Source organism: Dama dama, chromosome X, assembly GCF_033118175.1.
Source record: "Dama dama isolate Ldn47 chromosome X, ASM3311817v1, whole genome shotgun sequence".
Lineage (NCBI taxonomy): Eukaryota > Metazoa > Chordata > Mammalia > Artiodactyla > Cervidae > Dama > Dama dama.
In genome coordinates, this window is record NC_083714.1 from 106435200 (window position 1) to 106448427 (window position 13228).

Genomic DNA, 13228 nt, shown 5'->3' on the forward strand with positions numbered 1-13228 from the left:
AGGATCCCTCCTTACTCTGCCCTCCCAGCCTTTGGCTCCAGAGAGGTCAGCCATTTGGCTAATGAAATGTTTGTGTTACGTCAGGTATTGGTGGACCAAGTCAGTCTTCACGACCCAAGCACACGGCCGGGCGGGGAGGTGGGTGGCATTAGCAAGCAGCGAATTTGACTAGCTCCGGTACCTCTGCCTCCACCCGCTGGAGTATCTAGGCCGCCCAAGTCCGCCCCTGGGAGGGAGTGTGTGTTGGCCTTCAGCCAGCCTTCTCCGTGCAGGCAGCAGAGTTCTGATCTGCACTTCAGGGTTGGGGCCCCTCCCTACCACTCCCACTCACTTTACTAGCCTCTAAGGCTCCATCTTCCGCCTATTGTGACCCGAGGAACCCGCCGCCCTGACGCCCAGTAGCTGGCGAGCTGCAGCGCCAGGAGAGGCTCAGTTGAATGCAAACCTCCTTGACCCCTAGCTGGCTCCGCATGCACCTCCGCCAGAGCTCTCGGGCGTGCCGGTAACCTGCTGAGAACGACTGCAGCCTACAGGCGAGGCGCAGCTGGGGGCCAGGGGCGGTCACAGCAACCGGTGGCTGGTTCTCTCTTTTGGGCTGCCTCGGCGGCGACCAGCAGCGCTCCCTCCGCAGCGGCGCCCCTTCCGGAGCTGCCTCTGTGCTATCCTCCGCTGGTCCCCTAGCCCTGCCGCTCATCAGTGGGTCAATCCAACTCCTGGCTACGAGGGACGGGGACCCACCATCCAGCCTGCCGCTCTACTCGGGGCCTGACCGTGGCAGAAGGAGCGCAACCTAGGTGAGGACCCACCCACCCCTAGGTCCAGTCGTCCAACTGAGCGCTTCTACCTCTCAATGCTTGCAAGGTAACTCCCACTGTAGGCTCTCTGCGGAACTAGTGCCTTGTGCCGGCCAGGGCAAAGGCCCATTTTTGCCACAAGCTTGGGGAAAATGGCCTAGACTAGGGCTACCTGGGGAGCCTGCAGGGACCACTCGGGCATGCCAGGATAGGTAGTTGAGCAGGAGCACCTGCCTGGCGCGACTCAAGGCTTAACAGTTTGCATGGTTCAACAATTGAGCTTACAGATTTAGGAATGTAGGGTAGCTGAGTTCTACCGTGGGAACGGGATGGGGAAATGAGGAAAAGAGATGGGGGAGGTAAGAAGCCAAAGACAGTGTTGGGGAAGCTACCAGGGGCAGTGTGAAGCTACTGGCTCCCCTGAGGACCGAACACTTCAACACTTGGCCACCTTGGAGTGTTGTGCTAAGTTCAGCCTTTGCTTGTGGTGTAAGGGGCTTGAGGCCACAAGGTAAGTGCACTTCTGTTGACCCAACTCTCCAGGTAGATATCGAAAGACAACCTCTCGTTATAAATATCATGAATTTGTGGGAAATGAGGCCAAGCTTAGTCCCCCTATTTGCAGAAAGATGAAATCTGAGTGGGTGAAGGATAGTCTTGCAGTGAACCATTTTGAAGGAAGGGAAGTAGAGCAGGGGTGCTCTCTTCAAATGCCTTCAAAGCTGTCATGTGGAAAAGGATTATTTGTCTTAAGTGTCTCTAGAAATGAGAACTCAGGATGGGTCAGATTTCAACAGAGTGAAAACCACCAGGAGGCAGAATTAAGCTTACTATAAAGGAACCTCATTCTAACAGGAGGGAGGAGCATCTTTATTGTGTATCAGGCAATTTGCTAAGTGCTTTACATAAATTATCCCATTTAACACTTAGCAAGGTTTGGATATGTCCAATGATAAAATGGAATGCCAGGAAATAGTGGAGTCTCTGCTCATTTAGGCTGAAGCTCTTTCTGTTCTTAAGACGAGGTTTGTGACAACCATCTATTCATTTGCTGGGGCTGAAAAAGGCTTGTACAAGAAATTGGGAGAGTCTATCATTCATTCATGTCGTGACTTTACAGAAATCCCATCATCTCTCTGGACTTCAAGTCCCTCTTCTGTAAAGTCAGAGAATTGGACTTCACTAGATTGCCTGAAAAAAAATCCCTTTGACCAGTAAAAATAAAATTGTAAAAAAAAAGTGGACTTTAGTTTTTTGCACTCTTGAATTTACAAGAGTTGTAGAATTGGATCTCCACAACATCTTGAAGATGGACCCCTAAAGGAACTAAAATGCCTATCCCTTCTTTCACTGACTGAGGTGTGACTCTAATGTCCATCCAACAGATACACTTTCAATAGCTGTAGTGTTTCCCAACAGCCAAGGTCTCTGAAGAGTAAGAACTCAGGGCCTCCTTTGATGTTGCTTGAATTGTCCTATGACAACAGCATTGCTTTCTAGTCACTGCAAAGACAGTTGCTCTGTCTTGTTATGCAAAAATGCAGAGCATCTGCTGTTGTGGTGCATTGTACTGAGCAGCTGGAGATAAGGGCAGAAAGTGATGGATGAAATAGGCTCTTTCCTTAGAGAGCTTCAAGTCATTTGTGGGAAAGGCAGGTACAAGGATCACAGACCATGTTATAAGGCAGAATGTTGCTTTGAGGCGGGTGTACAGAAAAGGCAGAAATCATGTGGAGCCATAAAAATACACTAGGTTAGAAATTTGGGAACCTTAGATTCTAATCTTGGCTGGTCACTTAAGGCAGGTCAGCCAACCTTCTGAGACCTGAAACTTTAAGACTTTCTGATATTAGATGAGAATTTCTTGTTTGGGTGGATTCTCAAGAGGCATTTGTGGTGGGCCTTGAAGTGCTCTGGGTAGGGTTTACACTAACAGGAAGACAGCAGAGACTGGGACAAAATTTCTGGGCACATGAAAATCATGTGTGCTTTCATGGATATGTTGTTGTTGTTCAGTTGCTCAGTTGTGTGCTACTCTTTGCAATCCCATGGACTGCAGCACACCAGGCTTCCCTGTCCTTCACAATCTCCCAGAGCTTGCTCAAACTCATGTCCATCGAGTCAGTGATGCCATCCAACCATCTCATCCTCTGTCATCCCTTCTCCACCTGCCTTCAATACTTCCCAGCATCAGGGTCTTTTCCAATGAGTCAGCTCTTCACATCAGGTGGCCAAACTATTGGAGCTTCAGCTTCAGCATCAGACCTTCCACTGAATATTCAGAGTTGACTTCCTTTAGGATTGACTGGTTTGATCTCCTTGCTGTCCAAGGGAGTATCAAGAGTCTTCTCTAGCACCAGAGTTTGAAGGCATCAGTTCTTCGGTGCTCAGCCTTTTTTATTGTCCAGCTCTCACATCTGTACGTGACTACTGGAAAAACCATAGCTTTGACTATACGGACCTTTGTCGGCAAAGTAATGTCTCTGCTTTTTAATATGCTGTCTAAATTTGTCATTGTTTTACTTCCAAGGAGCAAGCATCTTTTAATTTCATGGCTGCAGTCATCATAGGCAATGCTTTTGGAGTCCAAGAAAATAATCTATCACAGTTTCCATTGTTTCCCTATCTATTTGCCATGACATAATGGGATCAAATGCTATGATCTTAGTTTTTTTGAATGTTGAGTCTTAAGTCACTTTTCACTCTCCTCTTTCACTTTCATCAAGAGGCTCTTTAGTTCCTCTTCACTTTCTGCCGTAAGGGTGGTATCATCTGCATATTTGAGGTTATTGATATTTCTCCCAGCAATCTCAATTCCATCTTGTGATTTACCCAGCCCAGCATTTCGCATGATGTATTCTGCATATAAGTTAAACAATCAGGGTGACAAGATACAGCCTTGACATACTCCTTTCCCAATTTGGAACCAGTCTGTTGTTCTATGTTTAGTTTTAACTGTTGCTTCTTGTTCTTGACCTGCATACAGGTTTCGCAGGAGGCAGGTAAGGTGGTCTGGTATCCCTATGTCTTTAAGAATTTTCCACAGTTTGTTGTGATCTACACAGTCAAAAGCTTTAGCATAGTCAATGAAACTGAAGTAGATGTTTTTCTGGAATTCTCTGGCTTTTTCTATGATCCAGCAGATATTGGCATTGATCTCTGGTTCCTCTGCATTTTCTAAATCCAGCCTGTACATCTGAAAGTTCTCAGTTCACATACTGTTGAAGCCTAGCTTGAAGGAACTGGCAGCTAATGGCTAGTGTGACTGCTGATCCAAAAAAGGGAAATAGAAATTGGGGTTGAAAATGGAGCCTTTGAACACTAGACTCAGACAGTTTGGACCTGCTCCTGAAAAGGCAAATTTAGCAGCTTGCAGCCATGCTTGGTTTTTGAGCTAGAAAGTGCCAGTGAACAAATACCTGTGCCATTGTGTAGTTTCCTGCAAAAAACCATGGCTTATCCAATCTTCATTTTACTCAGAAGTTCAAGGAATGGCAGTGCTTCCCTGTCTAATGGTAGACAGTACCTGCTAATGCCAATGGAGAAGAAACACCATAGGGCTGAAGTGACCCATCCTTGAGATGGCTGCCAATGAACTGCACGTGGTCTGGCCCTTTGCTAGGAGTGAGGATGGTCAGCCTTGTTGGCTGCTGAGGGATGGAAGATGACACTGGTGGACTGAGTATAATCCTCACTGTCTGACTGAGGCTGAAGGACATAGGGCACAGTGGAGACCTGGAGAAGGGCAAGGGAAGACAGAGTCTTCCAGATCATGTGACTTGACTTAATGGTGTATCCTGTCCAGAAAAAAAGATTTTGGAAACCACCAGTGGAATCAAGAGTGAATCCAGGTTTCTGATGTGGTCTGGTGATATTGAAGAAGCCTAGCCAATTCTGCTACAGAGATGGAAAGAACTTTTGCCTGAGAGTCAGGAGACTTTAGTTTAATCAAGTCTCTTTCCCTCTCTGAGTCTCACTTTTTCCACTGTTAGTTATGGAAGTGGGGGAGGTTGGCCTCAGTGATTCTTTAGGTCCTTTCTAGCTCTAAAGACCTAGGAAAGATATATGATTTTTATCCCCCATGGGTGAATCCAGAGAGACTTTGTCCAGATTTGAATTTATAAAACTGGGATTCATTGTGAACTGAAGGCTTACAAAAAATCTGTGTATTGCAGACTGGGACTCCTTGTCCTTGTCAGAGGAAGGTCAGAAAGAGTGTCACTGAACTGAATTCTTAGGATATTTCCTTTCTCAAATCCACTTCCTTTTCCATCCTCTATCAACAATTCTTTTTCAGATTTCCAGTGACCATTGCTCTGCCCTTAGCACCTGGCACATTGGGCCTTTTTTTTTTTCTATTTCTTCTTATAGAGGGGAAATTTTGGGCTCTTTGCCTTGTGTTTACACAGTGAACCTCAGAGCCATCATCATATTCTCTTTCCTAGAATCCAACATACACAACCTTGTCCCAGTTGACTTAACTGCTAAGTCTTTATAGTCAATGTTGATAATATCTTTTGTCTTTTATTGAATTTTAAAACATAAGAGTAATTCTGCAGCTTACTTAGAAATGCATCAAAAAATAAGAAAATACAATGCCAAACTGGGCTCTATGCTACACAGCCATGGATGGGATGGGGGGAGGGGAGGGAGGCTAAGGATGGAGGGGGTGTGTGTATAATTATGGCTGATTTGCATTGTTGTATGGCAAAAACCAGCACAACATTGTAAAAATTAAAAAAAACTTTACAAAAAAACTTCAATCAAAAAATGAATAGATGGATTATTAAGTAAATAAATGAATAATTAACAAATTGATGCTAAATCAATAGATAAATGAATGAATGGCAAACAGATAAATAAAATATGGGGGTGAAAATAAGTAACATACAGTTAAAAGGGCTATGTGCTCAATCGCTCAGTTGTGCCCGACTATTTGTGGCCCCATGGACGGTAGTCTGCCCTACCCACCCAGGCTCTTCTGCCCATGGAATTTTCCCAGGCAAGAATAAAGGAGTGGGGTGCTATTTCCTTTTCCAGGAGGTCTTCCCAACCCAAGGATAGAACCTGCCTTTCCTGCATCTCCTGCATTGACAGGCAAATTCTTTTACCACTAGTGTCACTGTCTTATTGGTTGTGCTAGTGGTAAAGAACCCTTCTGCCAATGAAGAAGATATAAGAGATGCAGGTTCAATCCCTGGGTTGGGAAGAGCGCCTGGAGCAGAGCGTGGAAAGCCACTCCAGGATCCGTGCCTAGAGAATCCCATGGACAGAGGAGCCTGGCAGGCTACCATCCACAGGGACTCACAGAGTTGGATACAACTGAAGTGACTTAGCAAGCACGCCACCTGGGAAGCCCCAATAAACAGTCATATTGCAGGTAATTCAAACTATATACAAGTACACAGAATAAAAAGGAAAATCTTCTTACATCCATATTTTCCTCCTAGAGGTAAATATAGTTCCCAGTTTTCTGTGTATCCTTCTAATCCTTCTTTCTATATGTGTCCAAAACTAAATACATCCATATTAACCTAGTAGTTTTGCTTTTAAATTTAAATGGATCACAGTTTATAGCTGAGTCAGTAATTTGCATTTTTGACTTCACAGTATATTTTGGAACTCTCATTTCAGTATATGGATCTACCTCATTTTAAAAAACAGCTACATATTTCATAGTATGGGTATACCATAGTGTATTTAAATATTTTTTCTGATGGACAGCTAAATGATTTCCAATTCTTTCCTATGACACATAAGGCTTCAGGATATTTCTTTGCCCGTTGGTGGTATAGTGGTGAGCATAGCTGCCTTCCAGGATACTTCTTTGGTTATTTATTATGTACATGTGAACATCTATTTCTGTAAGGTAGATTCCTAGAAATGGAATTGTTGTGCCAAAAGAGCTATGCTTTAAAATTCTGCCCCTCCCCCCGATATTTCATTATGGATATTTTCAAACATACAGATAAGTTGAAAGGATTATACAGTGAACACCCATATATCCACTACCTAGATTCTACCATTAACATTTAACTATATTTGCTTTATCACATATCCCTCTTTCTATACATTCATTAAGTCATCTTTCTAATTCTGTACATTGTACAAATGAAATATGATATTTTGAGCCATTTACATATTTCTTACCACTGCAGAGGTTAAGCACATAAAAATACACTTATTAGCCATTTATATTTCTTTTCTATAAATTTTCTTTTCATATTAGTGCTCATTTGTCTGTGGTAGCTTGTTCATATTTTGCTCGTGGATCTGTGAAAGCTCTTTATTTTGTAATATGTCTTATGCAGTGATGATCTTGCAGAACTCAGAGTTTTTCCAAAAACATTATTTGGCTGATTGAAAATTCTTTCCTTTCAACCCGTCTCACTATTTTCATCCTCAAACTGTCATAATTTCTCTCCTGGACAATTTGTTTAAAAACAAATCTGATGGTATCACTCTCCTGCTTAAAACAAATCTGATGATGTCAACAGTCCCACAATGCAGAATATAGTCCAAGCTCTTTAGCCTTAAGTCTAACTTTGTCTGGCAATAAACTGCCTCTCTACTGCTTCTCTTCTACTCTAGTTTAAAACTCCTGAATTCAGCCAAATCTAGCAACTTGCTTTTCTTCATATGCACACCAAAATTTTTATCCTCTTTTATTTTTCCTCAGGCTTTCCATCTGAAATATTCTTTACTCCTCCCATCTCCACATGACTAAATTTTGTTTATCCTTTAAGGCCTCTTCCACATAGTCATCCCAAAGTCCATTCCTTCAAAATGCATGTACTTCAGAGGAAATGTACACTCCTCTCTGAAGTTTCAGCCTCTCTCACTCTCCCCCTCCTCTTCCCCATGCTCCACACCTGAACTAGCTATTATCCTGTTTATTTAGTTACATGCATAAAAAGTATTGCATTTTTCTGTTTTCTTTTTCTTTGAGGGCCTTAAACATTAGGTGCTGAAAAAATTAAGAAACGAATGAATTTAGCCTGAAAATAAGTGCAGACCCATATACCTAAAGAAAGGAATTTGCATATCTGCCTTGGCATTTTTGGTGTATCTGAAGATTTTTGGGTGGAGTGCAATAGAAGCATATGGAAGGATAGAACAACTTGGAATATTTTCAGTGCTGATTGATGTACTTTCTCTCAGACGGATGATTTAAGAAGTACAGCTTAGTGATGGAGGTTATGGGTGGGAACCACAGAGCTATTTCTGAGCTGTTAACACTTTGGGCACTGCTGATATGCCAAAGTCAATCTGAATGTAATGTGGCTAAAGCTGCTTTGTTATGTCATCTTGGACAGACTGCTAACACACTCTGAGCTTCAGGTTCTCATTGGTCAAACGATGGGAAAATAATACTTATTTTGCCACAGGAAAGAGCAAATTACATGATCTGTGGAAATATAGAGTTTAAAAAGAATTAAAATACTACATACGTTTGAAGTATTTCTGATTCTTGTGGTGTTGAGTCAGGAGACCTGAGTTCGAGGCATTACTTTTGACAAGTACCTTGCTCTTTCTTGGATTTGGTTTGCCATCTATACAACTTGATTAGACTAGATTTGTGATTTTCAGCAAAGATGTATTTCATGGAGGCCCAGTATGCTCCCAGTGGAACTCCTTGGACTCTTAGATTATCTTCTGGGTTTATACACAAGACATGGTCTAGACTAAGCTAAATAATCTCCAAAATTCTGTGAGTTCTGATGTTCTTGACTCTGTCTCTCTAGTGGCTCTGCCATCACTGCAAAATGTGGAGGTAATAAATCTATTCAGATAGATATATTCAAGATATTCCTATCTTAACCTCTCTCACACTTCTTTCCCAGGGTCTTTACTGTCTCCAATTTTCTGCCAGGGTCTGTGGCCTCTCTCCTAGGACTGGCTATTTTTGGAGCTTGTTCTCAGATACCAAGGCCATTGTTAATGCCACAGATGAGGGCTGTGGGGGCAATGGCCAATGGAAGAAGGAAGGAAGACACAGCCTGAGTTCCCAAGTGCTTTGTGGAAGCCCCCTCGACCACGACATTTTGGGTTATGAGTGGGAAGAGCAGCATTAGTGAAATAAGTAGTCTATGAAGGTTCACTACCCATTCCCCTAGTTTGATTCCCAAAGCTTACAGCTAGCTTCAATTAGCTTACAGTTGCTATCTGAAGTCACTCCTGGCTTTTGGACACACAAGCAGATGGAACTGGCCCTTGCCTAACACTTAAAGCCAAGCTCTCAGTGTAGCTCCCAAGGCATAATTCTAAGCTAGCCTATCTCTCCTATTTTTTCCATCCATTTATTAGGTAACTGAATCCTGATAAACCTAATTGAGGACCACCCTCAAATAAAATGTAACTGAGCTCCAGAAAACCTCGTTAATGACCATTTGCAAACAAAACACCACAGTTTGTTCTGTGCTGTGGGGGTAGGGTTAGAGGACAAGAGAATGAAACACTACTTGTTTCAGAATGGCATTTTCCTGATTTAAAAAAGAACAAGGAGGGAAAAACTGTATTCAACAGTTTGAAATTCCTCCCAAGTATATTTCAATCCAAATATTGACCAGTTAAAGACTGAGGAGAGAAACAAAAGGGGAAGAAAAGGAGAAAAAGAGAGATGGGGGTGGGAAGGTGGGATGAAAATCAGTGAGTGACAGAGGCACTCACAAAGTAAAATCGTGAAGTTTTGAAGTGCTCTTTACCCCTGTGCCTTCACAGCTCCAATCTGAATGAGAGGGAAATTATTCATAACAGCTCATAAGAAGCAGTGATCAGAATACCATTACCCCAGACAACTTTTGGTCTCCCAGAAGTAAGCCCCCTTAAACAAGCCATTTGTTCACTTTTGCCTTGTTTACCCATCCCCCCAACCTGCTTGTTGTATCTTGATGCTTTCATAACTACAATTCTGCAAGCTAGACTGGGGTTCAGGTGGTCAAGAGAATTGGGATGTTGGAAGATGAAGAATGGGTAGGAAGTTTGGACCCTCGGGCTGAGGACCTTGAAGCTAGAACTGGGAGAGTTTATATAGTCAGTACTCTGTTCTTCCTGTCCCTGGTGATGGGGGGTTGTTGGGAGCTGGGGGTAGGGTTAGAGGACAAGAGAATGTAGGCTAAAGAAACTGGGTCATGAACATTGTTTAAGTCAGATAATCTTGAAGCCTGATTTTAGTCAACAGCTTCCATCACTTTTTTCCTAGTCCCAAACCAGTGATGAAAGCACATTTGCTTTTTTCTTAGTCTTACCATTTTTATTCCTGTGGAGCAAAATGAGAAAGAGCCAGGGGGATAAGACTTGGGAGGAAGGTCAGGTGAGATAAGAGTCAGCTAGGGTTTCAGAGAAGAGCTGATAATCAGGACAGTAGGAATGGGTTTCTGGAGCAGAACAGGGGCTGGTGGGCAGAGGTTCCCTGCTTATCTATCTTGACTTCTGACAGAATCCTGAGAAGAAAACGGGCTGTACTCATATTGTTCTCCAAGGTTGGAGGACAAGCGCCTTGTGGCCTTCTCCATCTGCAAAAGTAGAGACAGGTCTGTTGGGAAAGCACTAGGCCCTGTGTCTGGGGTCTCTGCTCTTCCCATCCCCAACTTTGATTACTGGGCCTCCTTTTCTTGTTTGTGTGTGTGTGTGTGTGTGTTTATTTTATTTTTTTCTGGTATGGAAATCAGTAGACTTCATGAGTCCTGAGAGTCTGATTCCAGGAAATAAGGGGTGAAGATGGGTGAGTGTGGGGCATAGTGCCCAGCTTCAGGGTATTCTAATTGCCCACTTCATTTGCTTCATCCCTTTGCCCTTAGCTCCCAAGTGCCGTAGCTCCACAGTTCCTTGTCTTTTCTCTCTTCCCTTCCCTTCTGTTCCTCCCCTCAGTTAAAGCCTAGTTTCTTCCATGCCATTTGATCTCAGCTAGATTTTAAGAAATGTCCTGTGATTAATTCATACTAAGGTGTACGTGATTGATTTACAGTCATCCTTTCCATTCTCTCACAGAATAGTTCTTCCTCTCTGATAGCAGTGTTTGGCTATCATTGGTGGACCTTTCTGGCTTCTGGCCCCCATTCTCACTTATAGTTCAGTTCTGTTCAGTCACTCAGCCATGTCCGACTTTTTGTGACCCCATGGACTGCAGCATGCCAGGCTTCCCTGTCCATCACCAACTCCCGGACCTTGCTCAAACTCATGTCCATCAAATCGGTGATGCCATCTGCCATACCATCCTCTGTTGTCCCATTCTCCTCCTGTCTTCAACCTTTTCCAGCATCAGGGTCTTTTCCAATGAGTCAGTTCTTCACATCAGGTGGCCAAAGTACTAGAGCTTCAGCTTCAGCATCAATCCTTCCATGAATATTCAGGACTGATTTCCTTTATAATTGATGGGTTTGATCCTTGCTGTCCAAGAGACTCTCTCTTCTCTAACACCACAGTTCAAATCTGACTTCACAGATAGGTAATAAATAGAGCAGATTTTTCTCTGTTGTCAGGTTATTCATCTGTAAACCAGGATAATAGTAACTACCTCATCAGCTTATTATGAGAGTTAAATGAATTTATGCAGCAAAGCACTTGGAACAGGGCCTTACACAGAGTAAGCCCACAATAACTGTTAGCTGTTATTAATTCTATCATGAAAGAAGCAGTGTGGTACTATGAAGAGAGCACTGGATTAAGAGTCAAGAGTTCTAGTACTAGCTATTCTACTCTCTTGCTATGTCTCCATGGACAAGTTCCTGATCCCTCTGGGTTTTAGTTTCACTACTGCACCATGAGGAATGGAACCAAATTATTTCTAAGGGCCCTCATAAGTCTGTCATTCCCAGTTATAGAATTATAATCCCCTAAGGACAGCGGATACTTAGTCAAGATGGTGAGGTAAGAGCAGGATATGTAAAATGCCTGGGTAGTAAGCCTTCCACAAAGTAAAGGTTTTTGCTTGATACTGGCATTAGAGTTGCCTTTAGGCTGTTATAAGTTGACATATAAGCCAGAGAGTTTCAGCTGTAGACTGAGAAGCTGCAGCAGCTCCAGAAGTCCTCTGTATTTAGTTATATAAAGGCTTAAAAATCCTTATATATAGGCAAATTCACAAGACTCTTACTACCCTAGGGGTGTATGGGAGCTATCGTCCAGAATATAAACTTACTCTCTTTGCATGTCATTCTCACTTCAAGCTTCCCTATGATCACCTGTCTCTTAGTTCCAGACAGAGTTGGCTGGGCCATTCACTGTTCCCCAGAGAGAAACACTGGGTTACATATGTGAAACATAGACTGATTTTCCCTGGGTTGAGATCATCTTCTCACTTCTCACTATATCTCCCTCCCCAGAAATCTGAGGCTCTTTAACTTCCTAGGCTTGGGATGTGAGAGAGATCACTAATCTAATATGAATATAAGAGGAAGTGGAGCATTTTGCTGAACCTTTGGTTTGACCCTTGGTAATGAATGGAACAGAGTTTTCTGCACTAATCTTCTTTTGCCTATAACTAGAATTTGGTGTGCCAACTTCCTCTTGGCTGAGACAAGAATGAATTTTATACCATGGGGTCATGATGTATCTCAGCTTAGAATCATAGGAAAATGTTTTTCCTACTACTGTCTTTTAATTCCCCCCCTCCCCACTGAATCTTATGCATCAAAGTAATACAGGCTGGTTGGCCAGTCTTAAGGCTCTGGTGGAGAAGCAGCTGCTCTGTCTGAGCCCATGCTATTCCTGTGACAGAAGCCTGCAGATGTAAATTAATCTGCAAAGGTAGGAATGAGCCACTCAACCTCTTTCCCTTATGCAGAGATGAACCTATGGAGTTTAAAGGTTGGAGTTGGTTTGGGAGAGTGTTTGGGTAAAAAGGAGAGCAGGATGGGAAATAGTAAGACTAACTTTTATACAGTCAACATTTATTGAGAGTCAACTATGTGCTTAGCCTTTGACCAGGCAATGTTGTAGAGGGGAGGAGAGACTAAGGATGGGTGCAAAGAGATTGTAGGGGGTGTCAGAGGGGCAAGGACCCTAGCCCAGAATTCTTCACATCTAAGACTTCCTCACTGCACTTTTGGAGCAGCAAATGATAGTTAAGTTATAACCTGTGTGATCTTAATATTCAGAAAATCAGAGGAAGTAGAAATCACTTCCCACTGATATGGGCCAGTGCAAACCTTTGTAGGATGTGTAAAGAGAAGCAAGGATAATATTACAAGCAGACTGTAAGGCATTATGGCTGAACTGTGAATAAATGTTGATCCTCTTCATCTGTTTCACCATCTAGGACAATTACTTCATTTTTCTCCCCACATCTCTTACCCTCCCTTCCTCATGTTCTTTGACTGAATAAAAATGCAGCCAACACTTGGAGATGCCTCTTTGGGAGCCAGGCAACACTACAGCTTTGTGAACTGGTCCATGTGTCTCTTGGTCATTATATTCCACTGTCCTGGAACATG

At 43.0% G+C, this 13228-nt stretch overlaps 1 protein-coding gene across 2 annotated transcripts in view; it reads left to right on the forward strand.

Moving 5' to 3' along the window:
• Nucleotides 1-554: 554 nt before the first annotated feature.
• Nucleotides 555-13228, forward strand: part of ARHGEF9 (Cdc42 guanine nucleotide exchange factor 9) — a 462467-nt gene continuing 449793 nt past the window's right edge. For both annotated transcript variants that reach the window (XM_061136169.1, XM_061136170.1), the window contains exon 1: nucleotides 555-794. The gene's annotated coding sequence lies outside the window, so the exon portion shown is untranslated. The remainder of the gene's footprint in view (nucleotides 795-13228) is intronic.